Here is a 16129-nt window from a genome sequence, read left to right as displayed (position 1 = left end):
TCGGGGTTCATTTTGTGGAGACACAACTGTTTTGTCTTCTTTGCTCCTCTTTTCTTTTTTAAAAACCCTGTTTTAAGGCAGTTTGTGAGTGCAGCAAGGGAGAGACACAGAAGTGTTACGTAGGCTGCTCATCAATTTGGGCTCTTCACACGCTATCCAGGTCATGGGGGTGGGAATCTGTTTCCTCAGCAATTTAGAGGTCTGGCTGAAATGATTCTGTGGTCTCCTGTCTAAGAAAATGCATCCCTCTGTTGAGATTTTATAGTTTTACCACAGGAATTGAGGGCTGAGCAGATAATGGCTGATTTTAGCTCAATTAATTTCTGCATTGCAAAATGAAGATGTAACCACAGTGCAGATGAACAATGCAACACCAGGTTATGTTCCACTGTCGTGGATCAAAGTAAAAGTTGTCCAGGACATCAAGCTGTTGATTTGATCATTACTGTTTATGTAGTGCCTTTTTAATCTAAAAAAACCCTAAATCAAAACTGATTATACTCTTACTGTCTGCAAAATATCTTAGGGAGACACCTTTCTCTGATATTAATGACACAATGCTTTTAACTATCTGATCTTTTAAGAAATAAGATCCTTTAACCTCTCAAGTAACATTATATTATTTTAGTTTCCCTGTTAGCAACCACAAGATCTAGCTGAAGTGAACAAGATCTAGCTGAAGGTTACAAAAACAATTCCCTTAAAGCTTTTAAAAGAATAAAAACCTGGAAACCAATGCCATGAATTTTCCCAAAATGTTAAAAGATCAATTATTTTTTGGAATTATCAATAATTTTCCAAGCAACTCTGTATATATACCCTTTTTTTTCCTTAAAGTATGCAGCATATACCAAAAGTTTGGTTTTGAATAAAAACAGATATCCTCAAGCAGAAAGAAATACAACTGCTCAAATAAATGCCATTAAAATTGTATTTTTATTAAAAGCAGCAGCTAAATATTTCCAAAATAGAAATTTCAAAATTAAAGAGAAAAACAAATGGTCAATTAAAATGAATAAATTAATTAGGTCAAGATTAATTCCTTGCGTTCAAAAATTTGGTACACTCACTCAGCAAGGAGTTTCAGTTATTTTAATGGAGTCTTACTACTAGACTTGTGAAAGTCTCTCTTGCTTGTAAAAAAGGACAAATGGTAAGTGCCAGATCTGTATTGGCAGAAGGATTCTTCCTTTCATCTTCTAAATACAGGCTGCTCTGGCTGGATCTGAAAGCCTGGCCAGGATGCAGCAGTCCCAGCCAAACACTACCTCAACATCCAAATTCTCTTTCCTGAAGGAAACCTGCAGAAAATTTAGAAAAATATAGCTAATTGGTAACCTTCTGGTTTAGGCACAATCTGGATTTAGACCAGGATGAGGAATTGAAAAAGAAATATTCTTTGTGATAATGAAGGAAAGATCTGTGCTTTCCCCTACTCCTGGACCTCTCCAACACTCAGCTCTGCTGAACGCGATTTGCTGCTGTCTTACAGAACGGAGACAAATGTGGTTTCCTCCTCAAAAGATGCAGCTTCCCACACTTCACTACTGATGTGGAAGAAGAAAAGATCTATTTTATTTCCTTGAGCCACCTAGGTGTGGTATCTAGTCAGAAAATATCAATACACCCAACAAATGTAACCACAAATACAGACCAAGTCCTTGGGTGAGGAGGAGCTGGCAGCTGAATTCAGCCAGAATAGAGGCAGTGTTTGTGAAATTCACTGTTGGTCAGCTCAACTTTAGGGTCTTTTGGACTCTTTCTGGTCAAAGCTTTCAAGAAAGACACCTCATGGTGGTGCTTTCTAACATGCTCAAATAGCCAGGGTGTTGATCTCACCTTGGTAATTCATGGGCCTGTTACCTTCTGGCTGTACTGTCTTAATGTAACACCTGTGTTTGAGAAGTGCTTTCCATTTTTTACTGCATTTCTACTCTGAGCTAGCACGTACCAAAGAACGCAGCTTGTTTCCCTAAAAAAGAATTTAAGGGTACTCTCTAGGATCTACTGCAAGGCCTTCCACTTTCATTGGCGTTGGGTAGAAAATTCATTTATTTTGCTTGACATCAGTACCAAAGTCTCCAGCTACTTTCCCATAAAAGTCTAACAAGAAGAACATTAAAGGAAGAGGCTGTTTTGTTATTCCTAGTAGCCCCAATCTGTGTCCTGCGTTCTGAAAGGACAAGTGATCTTTCCAATTAAAGACATTCTGCTTCCTTGTCCTTCAGCTAAGCAGAGAAAAATCCCACTGTGGATGTGACAGGTTAAAAATTTTAGTATTTTCCAAAAGAAAATTGTTAACATTCCAGCAACCTTGTTCACAAGTTTTATAGGCAGATTTCTAGGCAGCACAAATGTGTGAATCTCCTGCCCTGAGACCTCCACTGCTTCCACCCAAATTTGAGTCTTGCACCTGCCTTCCCATCTTAAAAACTGATGGAAAATCTCACATCCTATCCACAGGAAATATTGAGATAATTGTTAACCACTAAAATCTTCACACTTTGGCCTTTTTCCCTTCTTTCTGTTTTTAGATTCCTTGCACCTATTAGTAAAAAAGTACCTTTGTCAACAAGAAATTTCACCCTGTCCTTAACAAGTGTCACAAGTGTCGCAGAGAATAGGAAACAAAGCTTTGTCATAACAAAACAAAACTGAAAAATTCTTACCTCTCACTAATTTTTTATGTTTCGTGACCTCTATTGCCAAATGTAGATCTTCCAGCCAGTTTGTCAGACACGTACAGGAGATTGGAATGGAGCCATGTCGAAAACCTTTGTATCAGACAGAATAATGCAAAGAAATCTGAAAGCGGTCCAGCTCAAAGCTCTGCAAATAAAAGGAATAGTGAAAGAGGGGGATATTAGGTGGTCTGGCTGAAAATAAAAGGTTTTTTTTATTTCTCTAAAATCCTCCAATTCAATTTATTTAAGCAGAAAAAATCTGGTCTTGTTTCTGTCCTTGGCTACTAAGCCGTAGATGTTTAGTTGCAGAACACTTTACAACATCTATTTCGCTTGACAGAAGCCATAAAACTTTCCTAACTTCCTTAACAAACTTAAAAACTACAATAAAATCTCCAAAACTAGAATTTTTGCCAAGAAACCAATACGCCACTTTCCTGACATAGAAGGAAAAAAAATCAATAAAAGCCCCAGCTAGATCTAAGCAGGCTACTGTGTCCATCCCACAAAAAGAAGCCAAAAATGAGCAGAATCAAAAGCCTACCAGTCTGAAGGAAAAATTCTTCTCCAGCCCCAAATTTGAGAGTTCTATGGTGTGAACTGGGTAAAAAATAACAGCCAGTGCATGAAATGTTAAAGTTTTGGGAGTACTGGGGAGCTCCATCCTTTTTTCATCTCTCTGTGGCCTCTTGCAGGGGCTCAGAGGAGAATAGGGAGAGAAATGTTCCAAGGATATAAGGGAGGGAGAAGCAATGAGGGACGAAAATACTGGAAACCTTGGAAGATGGGATATTACCAAACAAACAGCATGCAAAGAGCAAGCCCAACAGTTTCAAACCCTTCTAACAACAGAATTTTTTCTCCCAGTCTCAAGAACTCCATCTTAAAATGGCTCATATTCTTCTAAACAGAAACTTCCTTCTTCTGATGATTAGTAACCTTCTAATTTTGGGTCTAAATTTATTCATTATTCCTTGATAAATAGTTATGTTTTAACTGTCTCTTCCTCTTCAGTGATAATTATCCCTCAGCCTTAGATGCATTTACCAACACCTGTTCACTCAGCTTTCTTCTGGCTATTTTCAGAACCAAGTTCTCTTTTCATAAGAGAGATAATCCATTCATTTCATCATCCCAGGAAGTTTTGTTCTGTATCAGTTTTCCTTTCATTTTTTCTTCTTCAGAAACCATGACCAGAATTATTTGTGTTTGTATTTCTTTCTATATTTTCCTAGATATTATACAATTGCACTTATGTATCTTGAACACTGTGAAAACCACATGATTTGTCCTTGAAATTTTGCAGCTCCATTCTGCAGCTCTGTCATTCTCCAAATGATCAGATCAGTCAACACACTTTTAGTCTCTTTCCCTTCCTGTCACCTCCAGCTAATGAATTCTAATTGAACCTTAAGTCCACACAGAGGTTTTTTACTATGCTCTCTAATCTTAGTATGACCTGGTTTTGCTACTCTTATAACTTTAAATAATACATTTATGCTGTCCACAGTCAAAGATGTTTCAGCTCTAAGTGCCTGAAGAGTTTGTTTGGAAAATATCATATATTTAGGTGGGTTTGGCCTATAAGAAAAGCCAAACCCACTAAATATGTTGTATCTTTCTAAACAAACTCCTTAACCAGTTTTTTAATCTGAAATGTTAATTTATTAGAACAAGATAATGCCAATAATTTATGTGTATGTATATATGGGGACCTATCTCCAAATTATCCTCATTAAGCAGTGAATGAGAGGATTTGGATTTTTTAGGGAAAAGGGCTCTGTTCAGAGTAGAATAATTAACTGACTTAAAACTAAGTTGCTGACAAGGACTTCAATTATCAGCCTCATTAACAGGGTGAGGTTATGACTCCAGGTTGGAGTAGTCAGCAAAAAGTGTTACAAGGCTGAAACAGTGTGTGCATGAGGTTCAGGTGTGTATATTTGTAAAATAAAGGTCAGGAGGGCAGAAAGTTCAGCAGAAATGTGTCCCACAGCTCAGTAATAAAATTAAAGAATGCATCTTGCTTGTGAAGATAACCTGATTTGCTATGCAGATGATTTTTTTTCCCTCTATTTTTAGAACCATCTGAAGTCTAATTATTGTGTTCTAACTTTTATCTGAAATTGCTTCGGACTTCTGAATTTCCCCCAGATTTACTTGCAATTGCCTGGGTCTCTGCTATTCAACAGCTTGGAAATTCCATTTTCAAAAACGAAATGGCAAAGCGTCTTCATGCGGAAGAAAAGGCAGACTTTCAGTGCCACAAAGGAAGGTTTCGTTTCTATAAATACTGGCCTATTTCCCATTCAGCTGAACATGCCTGCAGCGTGGGATGCATCTCTCCACAGCAGATCACTCAGACAGTGTCACTGGGGTTTCAGATTTCCTATTGGAAATTGCCAATCAACAGATTTTCACACCCAGTTCATTTTTAGTCAGTGGCACATCATTCTGCAGTGACAAATTACAGGGAGATATTTAGGACTATGTCATAAATTCTGGCAAAAACTCCAGCAACTCTGGGTGGGCTGAGCCTAAGCTCCAATGGATACCAAGTATTTTTATATTTAACCCCCACCCCATGATAAGATATATATTTCTAGATGGATCTCTATGGCACAGCACTAATAAACATGGAAATAGAAGGGATCCAGCCCCACACATAAAAAGCTCCCAAATGCACTTAGGAGGTTTGAACTTTTCAAGGGTATGATCAAAGCTGAGAGGAGTGAATGGAAAGGCTCATATTGACATCAATGGGCTCTGGAACAGGCTTGATGTGTTGGCAGCTAGAGAGATGCTCTGAAACCATCTGAAAATAAATTCAAAGACTGATAGGCCACTGTGGCAAAGAGATACCATTGCTTCATTCTCTGCCATGTCAGGAAATTATCTCTGAGCTGTCAGAGTGGGTTTCTCATTTTAGTGTTTGTGTTTCTCGCTCATCTCTCACCAAATGGCTTTCCTTTTGTGTGTATGACAATTGATTAGTAACAAAAAGCAACAGGGTCATACAAGTAGCACACTTTACATCTATAATACAAAATATTCTTGCACACAGCCAAGTGTTTCAAATAATATTCACCACACAACAGAAAAAGCTGAGACAAATCAGTCTCTGCCAACATGGGGCCCATGTACTTTAGCATTCCCTTACATAACATTAGTGAGAAAATTTCAACTTTCCCCTAAGCTCTAATCCACCTTAAAAGCAGCAGTCTCATTCCAACCGATTTGGTGAGATGAATGCTATTTACACTTCAGTTTGCACCTTTTTCTAAGATTTCATAAAAGAATAAATCCACACTTCCAGGGACGGCTGTGCATGAGGAAGTCTGGGGCTGTTAAGAAGAAGTGTTAGACACGTATGGGAATGTATTAGTAAGGGTCACACCTCCATCTTAAGATATTTAAGTGACAGCAAGAGCATAAAAGACAGCAGGATGGCACAGAGAGATTGATTGCATGTGGTTTTTTCTTCTTTATAACCAGGTTTTTTAAATTGTTAAGCATCGCTCTCCAACAACCTAGACAGATCAGGCTGTCTGGGTGCACCTACATCAATAAGAAAAATAAAGCTTTGATGAAATAAATCCTTTAAATTAAATATATCACTTCCATGCTAGGGCCAGGAAACACCTCATGACAAATGCGTTGACAAAACAGAGGTTAGTTAAAGCAAAGTTGTGTTTTTCCTGGTAAAAATTCCTTAGAGCAGCCAGATGAAATTGAGGGGACTCTTTCCAAAGGTTAGGATTAGGGTAAGGAAACAATTCTGAGAAATCTACTCCAAAATAGAGCAGTGCATTGTGTCACTTTTTAATTCTAACACCTCCCTTTTTCTGCCTTTCTTCTCTCTTGTCCCAGTGTCAGTACTTTCCCCAGCCATCAGAAATGCAACACAGAAAATGTCATTACTGTGATCTCTCCAAACTGATTTGCTCATGGATCCTGCAAGCAAAACCAAAGGGATGAATCTGTTCTCTGGGGTTCAGTTACATCTGTTGCAACACTTAAATCAGTTCATGGCCTTTTACATGGCCTGATCCTCCAAAGAGCTGCTCTGGAGGATAAATCTGTTCAAACTCTGCTCTCATGGCCAGTGCTCTTGGTTTTGTTGGAGATCCCACTGTCATTTGTTTGGCACCATCAGGAGATTCCTTCAGGAGAGCTACCAGTTGGTGTTGGCTTTGCCTTTGTGACAGCAAAACAAGGTAAAATTGTCAGCCCTTAACAAAGAATCTGACTTCACTGGGAACCAAACTATTATTTTTTCTTACAGGTTTTTGGCGACTGCACATGGCCGTGCTCTCCTGGGCAAAACAATCTGGAAATGCTGTAAAGGCCACTCCTCACCACATACCAGTGCAGTCTGTGCTTGAAATCAGTTGCCTTAAAAATCAGCCTGACTCAAACTCTAAACTGCAGGAGCAAAAATAGAGCAAAGGGCTGATGCTTTTCTGGTACCACTGGGTCATGTTTGGGGAAGGCTGAGGGTTTGCCCCACTAACAAACTCTGTCTTAGTCCAGGCTGGGATGAAGGACAACATTTGTCCTTGTTTTATCTGAGTTACCAAAGGATTCAAATGTATTGTTGAGACATTTAAAACCTTGAAACTATCTTCCCTAGTCAAATAACCCTCTTCCAATCTTTCAAGAATTTTCACACCAATTCTTCCTCATTTTCATAAAGGCAAAATAGCTTGGGTTTTCAGCACTTACAAGATGCAAAGATCCCAAGAAAACCCAGTTCTGGATGATGGCCCATCAGACAATCTTTTCTGGATGCCCACTTTTCTGCACCAGGACCCTGTGAACTCATGAGGTCTCACCCACAGCCTAATGGGAAATTTTATATATGAAGACTTTCATTTGTTTTGCTTTTGGGTATGAGTTTGAAAAGAATGGATTCAACAGCACAGAAATATTTTATAGGTTCATTTTTTAAAAATTAATCATTTGTTTTAAAAAAGTTCTGGAAGAATGCAAAAAGAAGGGATTTCATATGATGTTTTTCATCTTAAGTGGGTAATTTTAAAGTGGACATCCTTGAAATGGAGCTGTTTATTTGTGTACAGCAACAAAAATGCTTTTTGTACAGAGTGAATTGGAGGCATCTTTTGATGGATAAGGGTATGACAAGTGTTGATGTTTGCTGATAGCAATCATTCTGCAGTGGATGGAAGAGAAGCAAACAGCTTGGGAGAGGAGAAGCAAGGTCTCCCTGAGGGTTTTCTCTTGTGTGACACAAATTTCCCCCACCTTTCTTGCTACAAGTACTTCTGGCTTGATTTTTTACCAGCCTGTCCAGCAGCTCCTTTCTGCCTATTCACACAGCACCACAAATCAAACAAGAGGTGTCCTATGGAAGCCAGAGATAACAAGAAGAGAGTATTTTTAGCATCAAAGTGAGTTGAACAAATGGATCGTAGCTAAGGAAGCATGACAGCCCTGCTGCCTAATTAAGAGAGACACCAAAGGTGATTTTGCAACCGAGCCAGAATTCCCACTATGCTGGGCCTTCAGATCAGGCAGATTCTTCAGCTCTCTTGTGTTACGCAACCAGAAAAAGCAGCCCAAATATCCCCCAAATTTGGCCCATACCCTGGCCCTTACCTGGCTCTGGCTCTTACCCTGATCTGAGACAGAAAATAAAAGTTTTCTTGATTTGTTTGGTTTCACTCTTTGTTTATCCTAGCATACAATCAGAACTCATTGTTTGCACTCTTTCCTTCTTTTCACTCATAAAAAATGACTAATAACTGCTGAGATGGACCATGGTGGACTGGACTGAACCCCTCCAGGTAAAGAAGAGGACTGAAACTCCCTCTCTGTAGGGGGACAGGTGACAACATTGACACAAAAGTGGGAGAGAAACCAAAACCAGTATCAGAACTTGAGATTTTTCTCCTGTGACACCATGTGATTATGGATAAACCCTGTCCACTCTTGTGCTCTAAGGACTTTATGGGTGTGCAGATTTTTGAATACTTGTCACGGATAACTGAAAACATACAAAGTCCTTTATTAATCTCTCCCAAATTCCCCACAGTTCTTTTTTAAGAATATTGAATGCAATTCCCTGAAATATCATTTTATAGCAGACAATTTTACCAACACAGAATTTTTCCACAAAAGAACTTGCTGTGCCTGCAAGACAGTTCTCTCCATGCTCTCTTATCCTTTGAATTCCTATTAAATTTGGTTGAACCCACACCAGTTTAAAAAGACATTTTTCTCAGTAGGCCATCCTGTTTCAGGAAGTCCTCAGCTTGCCATGGCTAAGCTTCTCTTTGGAAATTATTATCTCAGAAGCTGCTCCCCAGGGAAATTGCTGCAATCCAATCACCACAAATGTAAATTAAATCAGCATCTGATACAGCCACAGTGGTTTGTGTTTCTCGCCACTCCTCTCTCCCTTTGAGAAATGTAATTCTGAAACCACTGAAATGAATTCTACTGCCCCCCTCCCACAAGGAAATAGCTGCAATGATCTGAGGGCAGATGTATTCTGTAGGAAATGACAGTACAATTTGTTTGTGATGCTTATTTTGGTTTATGACTTCAGCAGATTCCCTTCTGCTCAGCCTCTCTCCTCCTCTGCCTTTGTCCCATATTCTCTGTAGCAGGGATAAAACTGCCAATTTCCCTTTTTGTGTGGGACCCTGTTTCCAACATCCCACGCTGAAAGTTGTACTTCCCTGCATGCAGGTTTGGGAACACTCCTCATACAAGGTGAGATGTAGAACCAGGCAGCAAAACATTCTGAACAGTTTAGGTTGTGCCTCAACTCACAGCTCTGTAAAAATTGTTCAGCTTGGAGAAGAGTGATGCTATTTAGGAAAAGCATCAGATTTCATACATTAGCAACTAATAAACCAGAACAGGGAAAGGGATAGATGGGAAGAAGCTGAAGGAATGATGAAGAAAGTTAAAAGTCTTTGGAACTGAACATATCAAGAACAAAAGTGGGTTACCCAAAATTGTCACTTTGGACTCAGTCCTTACTCAAGTACAAATTCAGTTCCCTGTGGCATATACCTGCTTGTAAGTTTGATAATTCAGACAGAGAGCAAATAAACCAGTGAAATGCCTCCAGCTGTGTGTCCCCAGTCACTGATTGGTCTGCATCATGTGTCCAAAGGAAGCCAGTGCTAGAACAAGTTACCTTGAGGGCCTTTTAAGGTTGTTTAACAAGTATTGGGTAGCATGTAGGACAGTGCCGTTCTGTCTTCAAAATAAAAGGTCAGCTGATGTCCACATAACCTGCAGTGATGAAAACTGTGATTATTAAGAAATTTCATACCTAACATTTAAAAGCTATTCTTTTTCAATTTTCATGAAAAAGTGTTGTTCTGCTTGGTGTCAAAAATGTTACCCCTCAAAAAATGAATGATATTCAAACAGTTCCTAGAGAGAATCTTCACACCAGTTACACCTTTGTACTTTGGATTTGAGTATGCAGGGTTTAAAACTGCAGTCACCAGACATAGCATGATCTTACTTTTATGCCATTTATAAACCTTTACTTTATTCACATTGTGTCAAAGTGCATCATAACTATTATTATTAATAATATTAATAATAGCTAATCTTCAGCATTTGAGCAACTGTGATATAAAGAACAGATTAAAATTAATGTCTTCATATTCCTGAAGATCCTGTAGATCTAAAAAGATAAATTAAAATATTGGATTGTTTTTTTCCTAAATGCAAGTACACACACACACACACACATTCATTTACTTCTGCTCAGCATGACTACAACTTTCCTTCTAAATGCACATTAGAAAGGAATGGTAAGTATTGTACAAAATATGTCTCTTGAGTTATAAGAAAACTTTTAACTAAAATTAAAATAATTAGTTGAATGTGTTCAGGCATCATCCAGGAGTTTATAATGACAGCCAGTGCTGGTGTCGCAGCATAGCACAGTGAGTGGATATAGGGTCTTACATTTTGGAATGAAGATGTAATAGAGCTGGGCCCCCTTTTATTATGTAGGCAGGATAGGCTTTGATGCATTTCCAGATTTTCATCCTGCCTTTCTGCACCTTAGGTCTTCTAAGTATCGGTGGTCTCTAGAATGTTGCTTCTGAGTTGCTTCTTCACCCAGTCTCAGCAAGGAAATGTTAGTTGTACAAAGAATTTATACATAGCGTCGTTTAACAGCCATTAAACCAGAAAGATCTGGAAATTTTAGAGGTAGAAAAGACAAGTGAATCAGTTCAGCTGTTACACAATTTCTGGCGTGTAGTGGAGGTCAGAGGAAAAAAATCAGGGACAATTGTGTCAATTGTAAACATGGGCAGAAACGGTAAAATATAGTTAAAAAGTGCATTTAAGTATGCAGCTGTATTCCAATGGATGCCATCATCCAGGGAGTGATAGAGGCCCAGACTGGTAATGTAATGTAAGCAATTAGTTCTGGCAGCTACAAAAGAACTGGTGAAGCAGAAAAATCAGTCTCAAGAACTAATCTGTATCTGCACAATAGCAATGTCTTGATAACACATCTGAAACATGGCAGTTCAAACAGGCAGGGCAGAGGAGCTCTGTGGATGCCTCAGAGAGCTGTCACCCACTAATGACTCCTAGAGCCAGGTGGAAGCAGGGAATTATTATCTGGAAAAGCTGAAAGGGAATACAGGCAAACCACCTACCAATAAAAAAAGAAAAAAATGGAAAATGTGCTTCAGTGGATGAGGTCAGAAAAAACCTCACTGCTTAAATTTCAATTTTATAGAGCAATTTTCCGACAGAAAACTGTTGGCTGTTCATCAGTAAATTTAAAGCACGCTGTGCACTCACAGCTCTAACCCCACAAATCAGTTATGTTTAAATTTTTACAGATGCAGCATTCCAACATAATTGCAAATTGTCTAAATGATTATGTTTGTCTGTGATTTTACAGTACCTACAGTTCTCACTGTTAACTCCTGTGTGGACTTTCTGGGGTCTGTAAAGGTTGAGCTCATGCTGCTTCCTGGGACATTAATAGGATCTCTCCATTTGTTCAGCTATTTCTCCCAGAAATAAACATAATATCCTGGACATATCTCTTGTAATATCAGACCAAAACCAGTCCAAAGGTGTTGCAGCTTTTAGGAAGAAGAGGGTGGAAGGAAGAAGAGAATCACAAATTAAAAGCCGATAAATCCTGCTACTTTAACAAAGCAATCTAAAAAAGGGCAGGTATTTTTACAAGTCTTCAGCAGGGGATTATTGTACAGGTCCTGATCTGTACTCTGTGAAAGTTATTTTTAAAAATCATGCATGTAAGTTTCCCAGTATAACCTGCACAAGATTTTTACAAGATAGGAATATTTAAGGGCCTACTGCTTTGAAATTGAAACAGAATTTGCAATTGTACAAAGTAAAAATTATGATTGTGGGTTGCAAAATACTTTAGGAACCTATCTGAAATTTATCTTTATTTTACAATAGTTAAACTGGAAAGTCAGAAAAAGAAAACTTCAGGTTATTTGATCCAGTGGATCATCCTTGTTTCAAAAGGAGCTCAGTTCAGCCTCAGGCTCTGGATCTCTGACTGGCATTTATGTAAAAGCTAAAAAGCTCTCTTCTTTCTTCCCTTTGCTACCAACCAGAAAGAGGAAAATGCCTTGCATAAGATGTCAGACCAAAGCACAAAACCCCTATTCAGATATATTTTTGAGAATTACCACAGCTTCTCTTCATTTACTTCCTACCTTTTTTGGTTTGAATATCTTAGCAAAGTAAGTGATGAACAACTACAGAGGCCAGAATAATTTAAAAATTCAGCTATGATGGGACATCACAGCATCATTTCCCACAGGAACTTTGGTGAGGGAAGCAAAATGTTGGTTCCCTCACATCCCATAGCAGAATTCCTCAAAGTCACCCCATGCCACTGCCCACACAAAGCAACACCCCGGGAGGATGTTCAGAGTCCTCCCTCTGTGCATGTGGCAGGCATGAGCTCACAGGGGGAACAGAGGTCAGCAACAGCATTGTCACCTCCAAGGATGGGTGGCATGGGGTCACCTCTGGGATCTGTGTGTCCCTCTGTCCCAAAGGGGAGGTCATGAGCTTGACCGTGGTTCCTCTGCTCTGCCTCTCCCCTGTGCTTTCCAGATCTCCCTCCTTTGACACACACAATTTTCCTGCAGAACAGCAAGAATCACCTTAAATTCTGAATGCTTTCTTTTCTCACCTAGATTAGTGGCCTTCTTGCAAAAAGCACTTTTGTAAATGTCACGATGCGCTGGAATCAATTGTAGTACCTACCCTTTAAATAAAACAACAAAGTAATTCCTGAGAGCCGTGGTATTTTAAGACATCCAGGGTAAACAGAAAATTTTGTTGGTGCTTGGGTTTATTCTCGGGTGATCCAACAAGAGAGAAATACAGGAAAAATCTGTGGTAGTAGCAGAGACATTGCTGGGAGGGAGTTTCACCATGTGTGTATTCTACTCCCCACGGAAAGAGAAGATAAAGCCAAGTGTGGTTTCCTAAAAATGTGTGACCAGTGGATTACTTCCTGCTTAATAAAACATAACTAAATGCATCTAAGTTTCTCCAGATGGATATTATTTATGAATCGGAGAAAAGATAAAATTAATAGGGACATCAAAGATGTGCTGAAAAATTTCCTGATTAAATATTATCTGACCTCCAAATGGTCTTCCTCTGCATTTCCTGGAGCAATTTGGCTATTAGTCAACCCATTCCTTCCACAGAAGTGCAGATGACAGGTTTATAAATATCTGAATCAGAGCTGGAATCCCAACTTCACTTCAATTTAAACCCTGTTCAGCAAGGTGACTTTTTTTTTCGGGGACCAGATGCCCTGGCAAAAGAGGGAGGACGCGTTTTTTGTGCTCGGGGTTTTTCCAGCACAGCCAAATATTTATTACCCATGGTACCAGACAGAGGAATTGCTTGGCATGCATGACCACAGCACACAACTTTTGTTAGGGCAGGAGTTCTTGTGTGGATAGAAGTCTGCAGGCTGCTGTGGTGACTGAGCCATAAAAGTATTTATCATACTTTGACTTGCCTGCACACTGCAGCTCAGAGCAAAACAGAGATACAGGCTCTGTCCCAAAGCCAAGGGGATTCAAAGGATGCAGAATGACTTCTCCACATTCTTTCTCCCACCCAAACTTGATGTACATATTAGATAAACCTCTCTTTTTCAGTTTTTCCCTGAAAAAAAAACTAAACCAAACTACAAGGATACCCTTGGGGGAGTCTCACTCTTCTATGGTGAACTTCCATACTCTGAATTTTCTGCCACTTCAGTAATATCTCTCTCTCAAAACACAAACGTGCTGGGAGAAGCTCATAGCTGCAAATCCCAGGAAGCCTCTTCAGGCTCATCATTAAGAGCATCCTCTGAGCTGGCACTTCACAGAAATCAGAGGAGGGTGAGTGAGTAATAGCCTGGGTTAGACAGAATTTCATTAAAATAAATGATCCATTCTGTGTACGTTCTGAAGGAGCCTTACGAACACGTGTCAAAACACTTCAGTGACAACAGGGGCTATTACTCCTTCTGCTAAGCTGTGGCTTTTACTCCTGTAAGCAGAATTCCAGGAACATACCTGCTGTTCCAGAGCTCCACATTCCACATCAAGCAGATCTGGCACAGCAAATTTGGGACTTCTGCTGCAGGAGAGCACGGGAGATGCAGTGCACCAGGAAAAGAGCCCAAGCACACACAGAATGAAAACAGACCATGAGCAGGGAGGTTTCAACACCACCAGAGCCATCAATTGCCAAGTGCTGCAAAAAAATTACCAGCTGTGGGACTCAGAGAATGACTGCAGAAGGATCACAGACATCACATACAGGGCATTCCCACTTTGGGCTGTAATCAAGGAGAAGGAGGGATCTCTGATCTGCATAGTACATTCTGTGTGTTTAGTTAAAGATTTGTCAGATAATTAATTCACTGAATTTTAAGGGGCCATATTACTCTCTCTGAAAGTTGAGATTAATTTCCACCCCAAAACATATAGCTGTGTTTGCTGAGCTAACTTGATCACTCAGCACTTTTCTGTGCATTTAATCTTTATACACCCATAGATAGAACTTGCCTTTCAAAGAAAAGTTGGTGATATCCTGTAAAGTCCATACATTGCTCTGGGAAGCCCAGCTGCTTCAGGATATGCATCAGAAATGCAAACTAATCTCATCCTGTGCCACAGGTCAGCATCAGTTTCTGCTGAATGCATCCAGAGCCTGGTTATTTTTCAAAGAGCACCTCAAACAGCCATGCCTGATGCTAGGAATTCCTGACTCATCTGCAACAGCCCAGTGATCTTTCATTGCCACAATAGGACTGAAATCCTGCCGTAAATGTGCCCTGGGACAAGCTCTCCTCAATCACATCACTCTTTTATATATCCATAAAGACAGCCATGCTGACTGTGCTGGGATAAATGTCGTTTTTGAGGAGGATGAAGATGGTCACCGTTGTCTGGCTGCTGCAAATGTTTAAACTCTGAAATGGGTCATGAGGCCACACAACTCCATAGGAACAGAGCATTACAGTTTATGCTCTGCACCTCTGAAATTAGGATTCACTTTTCCAAATGTCTCCACTCTTCCTGCTGGAAGAATAAACTTTGCCAGACATATTCCACCCCAGGATTTTTTTGAGCAACCTGGTCTAGTGGAAGGTGTCCCTGCTCATTGCAGAGGGTTTGAAACTAGATTACTTTTAAAGGTCCCTTCCAATCCAAACCATTCCAGGATTCAACAAACATCCCTTTTCAGAGGTTACCTTTTACTACCTATAAGGCTTCAATGAAAGTAGTGTGAAAAAATAATAAAAATTTCTTGTGTATCTATGAGGGCACTCTGAGACCAAACAGATTTAAATATTTGGGTTAATTCTCACAGTAATTTTGTTTTCAATGGAAGGGTATACATTATTAAAATTAATATTAAACATGTAAAAAATACTTCTATCCACAAAAAATTTATTCTATGGTCTGCATTTACCAGTTCTTTACACGCATCCTTCTTTTCCAGAATTCTGTCAGTCATTAGAGAAATTACATTCTCTTTCAAAGGACACTAGTTGTCATCTCAGGAAGAACATCAGTTCTCTTACCTGTTCTTAGGCAGAAAAAATACAAATGAAAATGTCTTGAACCAGTTACTGGTTCAAAGTGAAAGCCACTCTAAGTTTTAAAAACTTAGCTCCTACAAAAAGGGTTTTTTTTATTCCTTGTTACAAATAGAGTTTGCAGAGTCAGAGTACAGTGAAATTTTAAAACTGCATGTGTGTAATACAACACCTGCACTTATTGCTGAGATATTTTGCAAGATCTATATCATAACCAGCTCCAAAACCCTGTTTTTGTCCCATTGGTACCTTGACCTACCACTTTGTTATCAATACCAGACATGAAAATAGCTAAAAATATGTATCTGCTATGAGAAAACTC

At 39.3% G+C, this 16129-nt stretch overlaps 1 long non-coding RNA gene across 1 annotated transcript; it reads right to left on the bottom strand.

Moving 5' to 3' along the window:
• Window positions 1–1116: 1116 nt before the first annotated feature.
• Window positions 1117–9953, bottom strand: LOC109144572. Its single transcript, XR_002045421.3, has 3 exons — window positions 9856–9953; window positions 2670–2829; window positions 1117–1301 (listed from the first exon to the last, which is right to left on the bottom strand). It is a non-coding gene; the product is annotated as an uncharacterized LOC109144572 (long non-coding RNA).
• Between the last annotated feature and the right edge of the window lie 6176 nt (window positions 9954–16129).

The sequence above is a fragment of the Corvus cornix genome, chromosome 1 (assembly GCF_000738735.6).
Source record: "Corvus cornix cornix isolate S_Up_H32 chromosome 1, ASM73873v5, whole genome shotgun sequence".
Taxonomy (NCBI): Eukaryota; Metazoa; Chordata; class Aves; order Passeriformes; family Corvidae; genus Corvus; species Corvus cornix.
The sequence above is the reverse complement of the archived record's forward strand: the minus strand, read 5'-3'. Positions and strand labels throughout refer to the sequence as shown.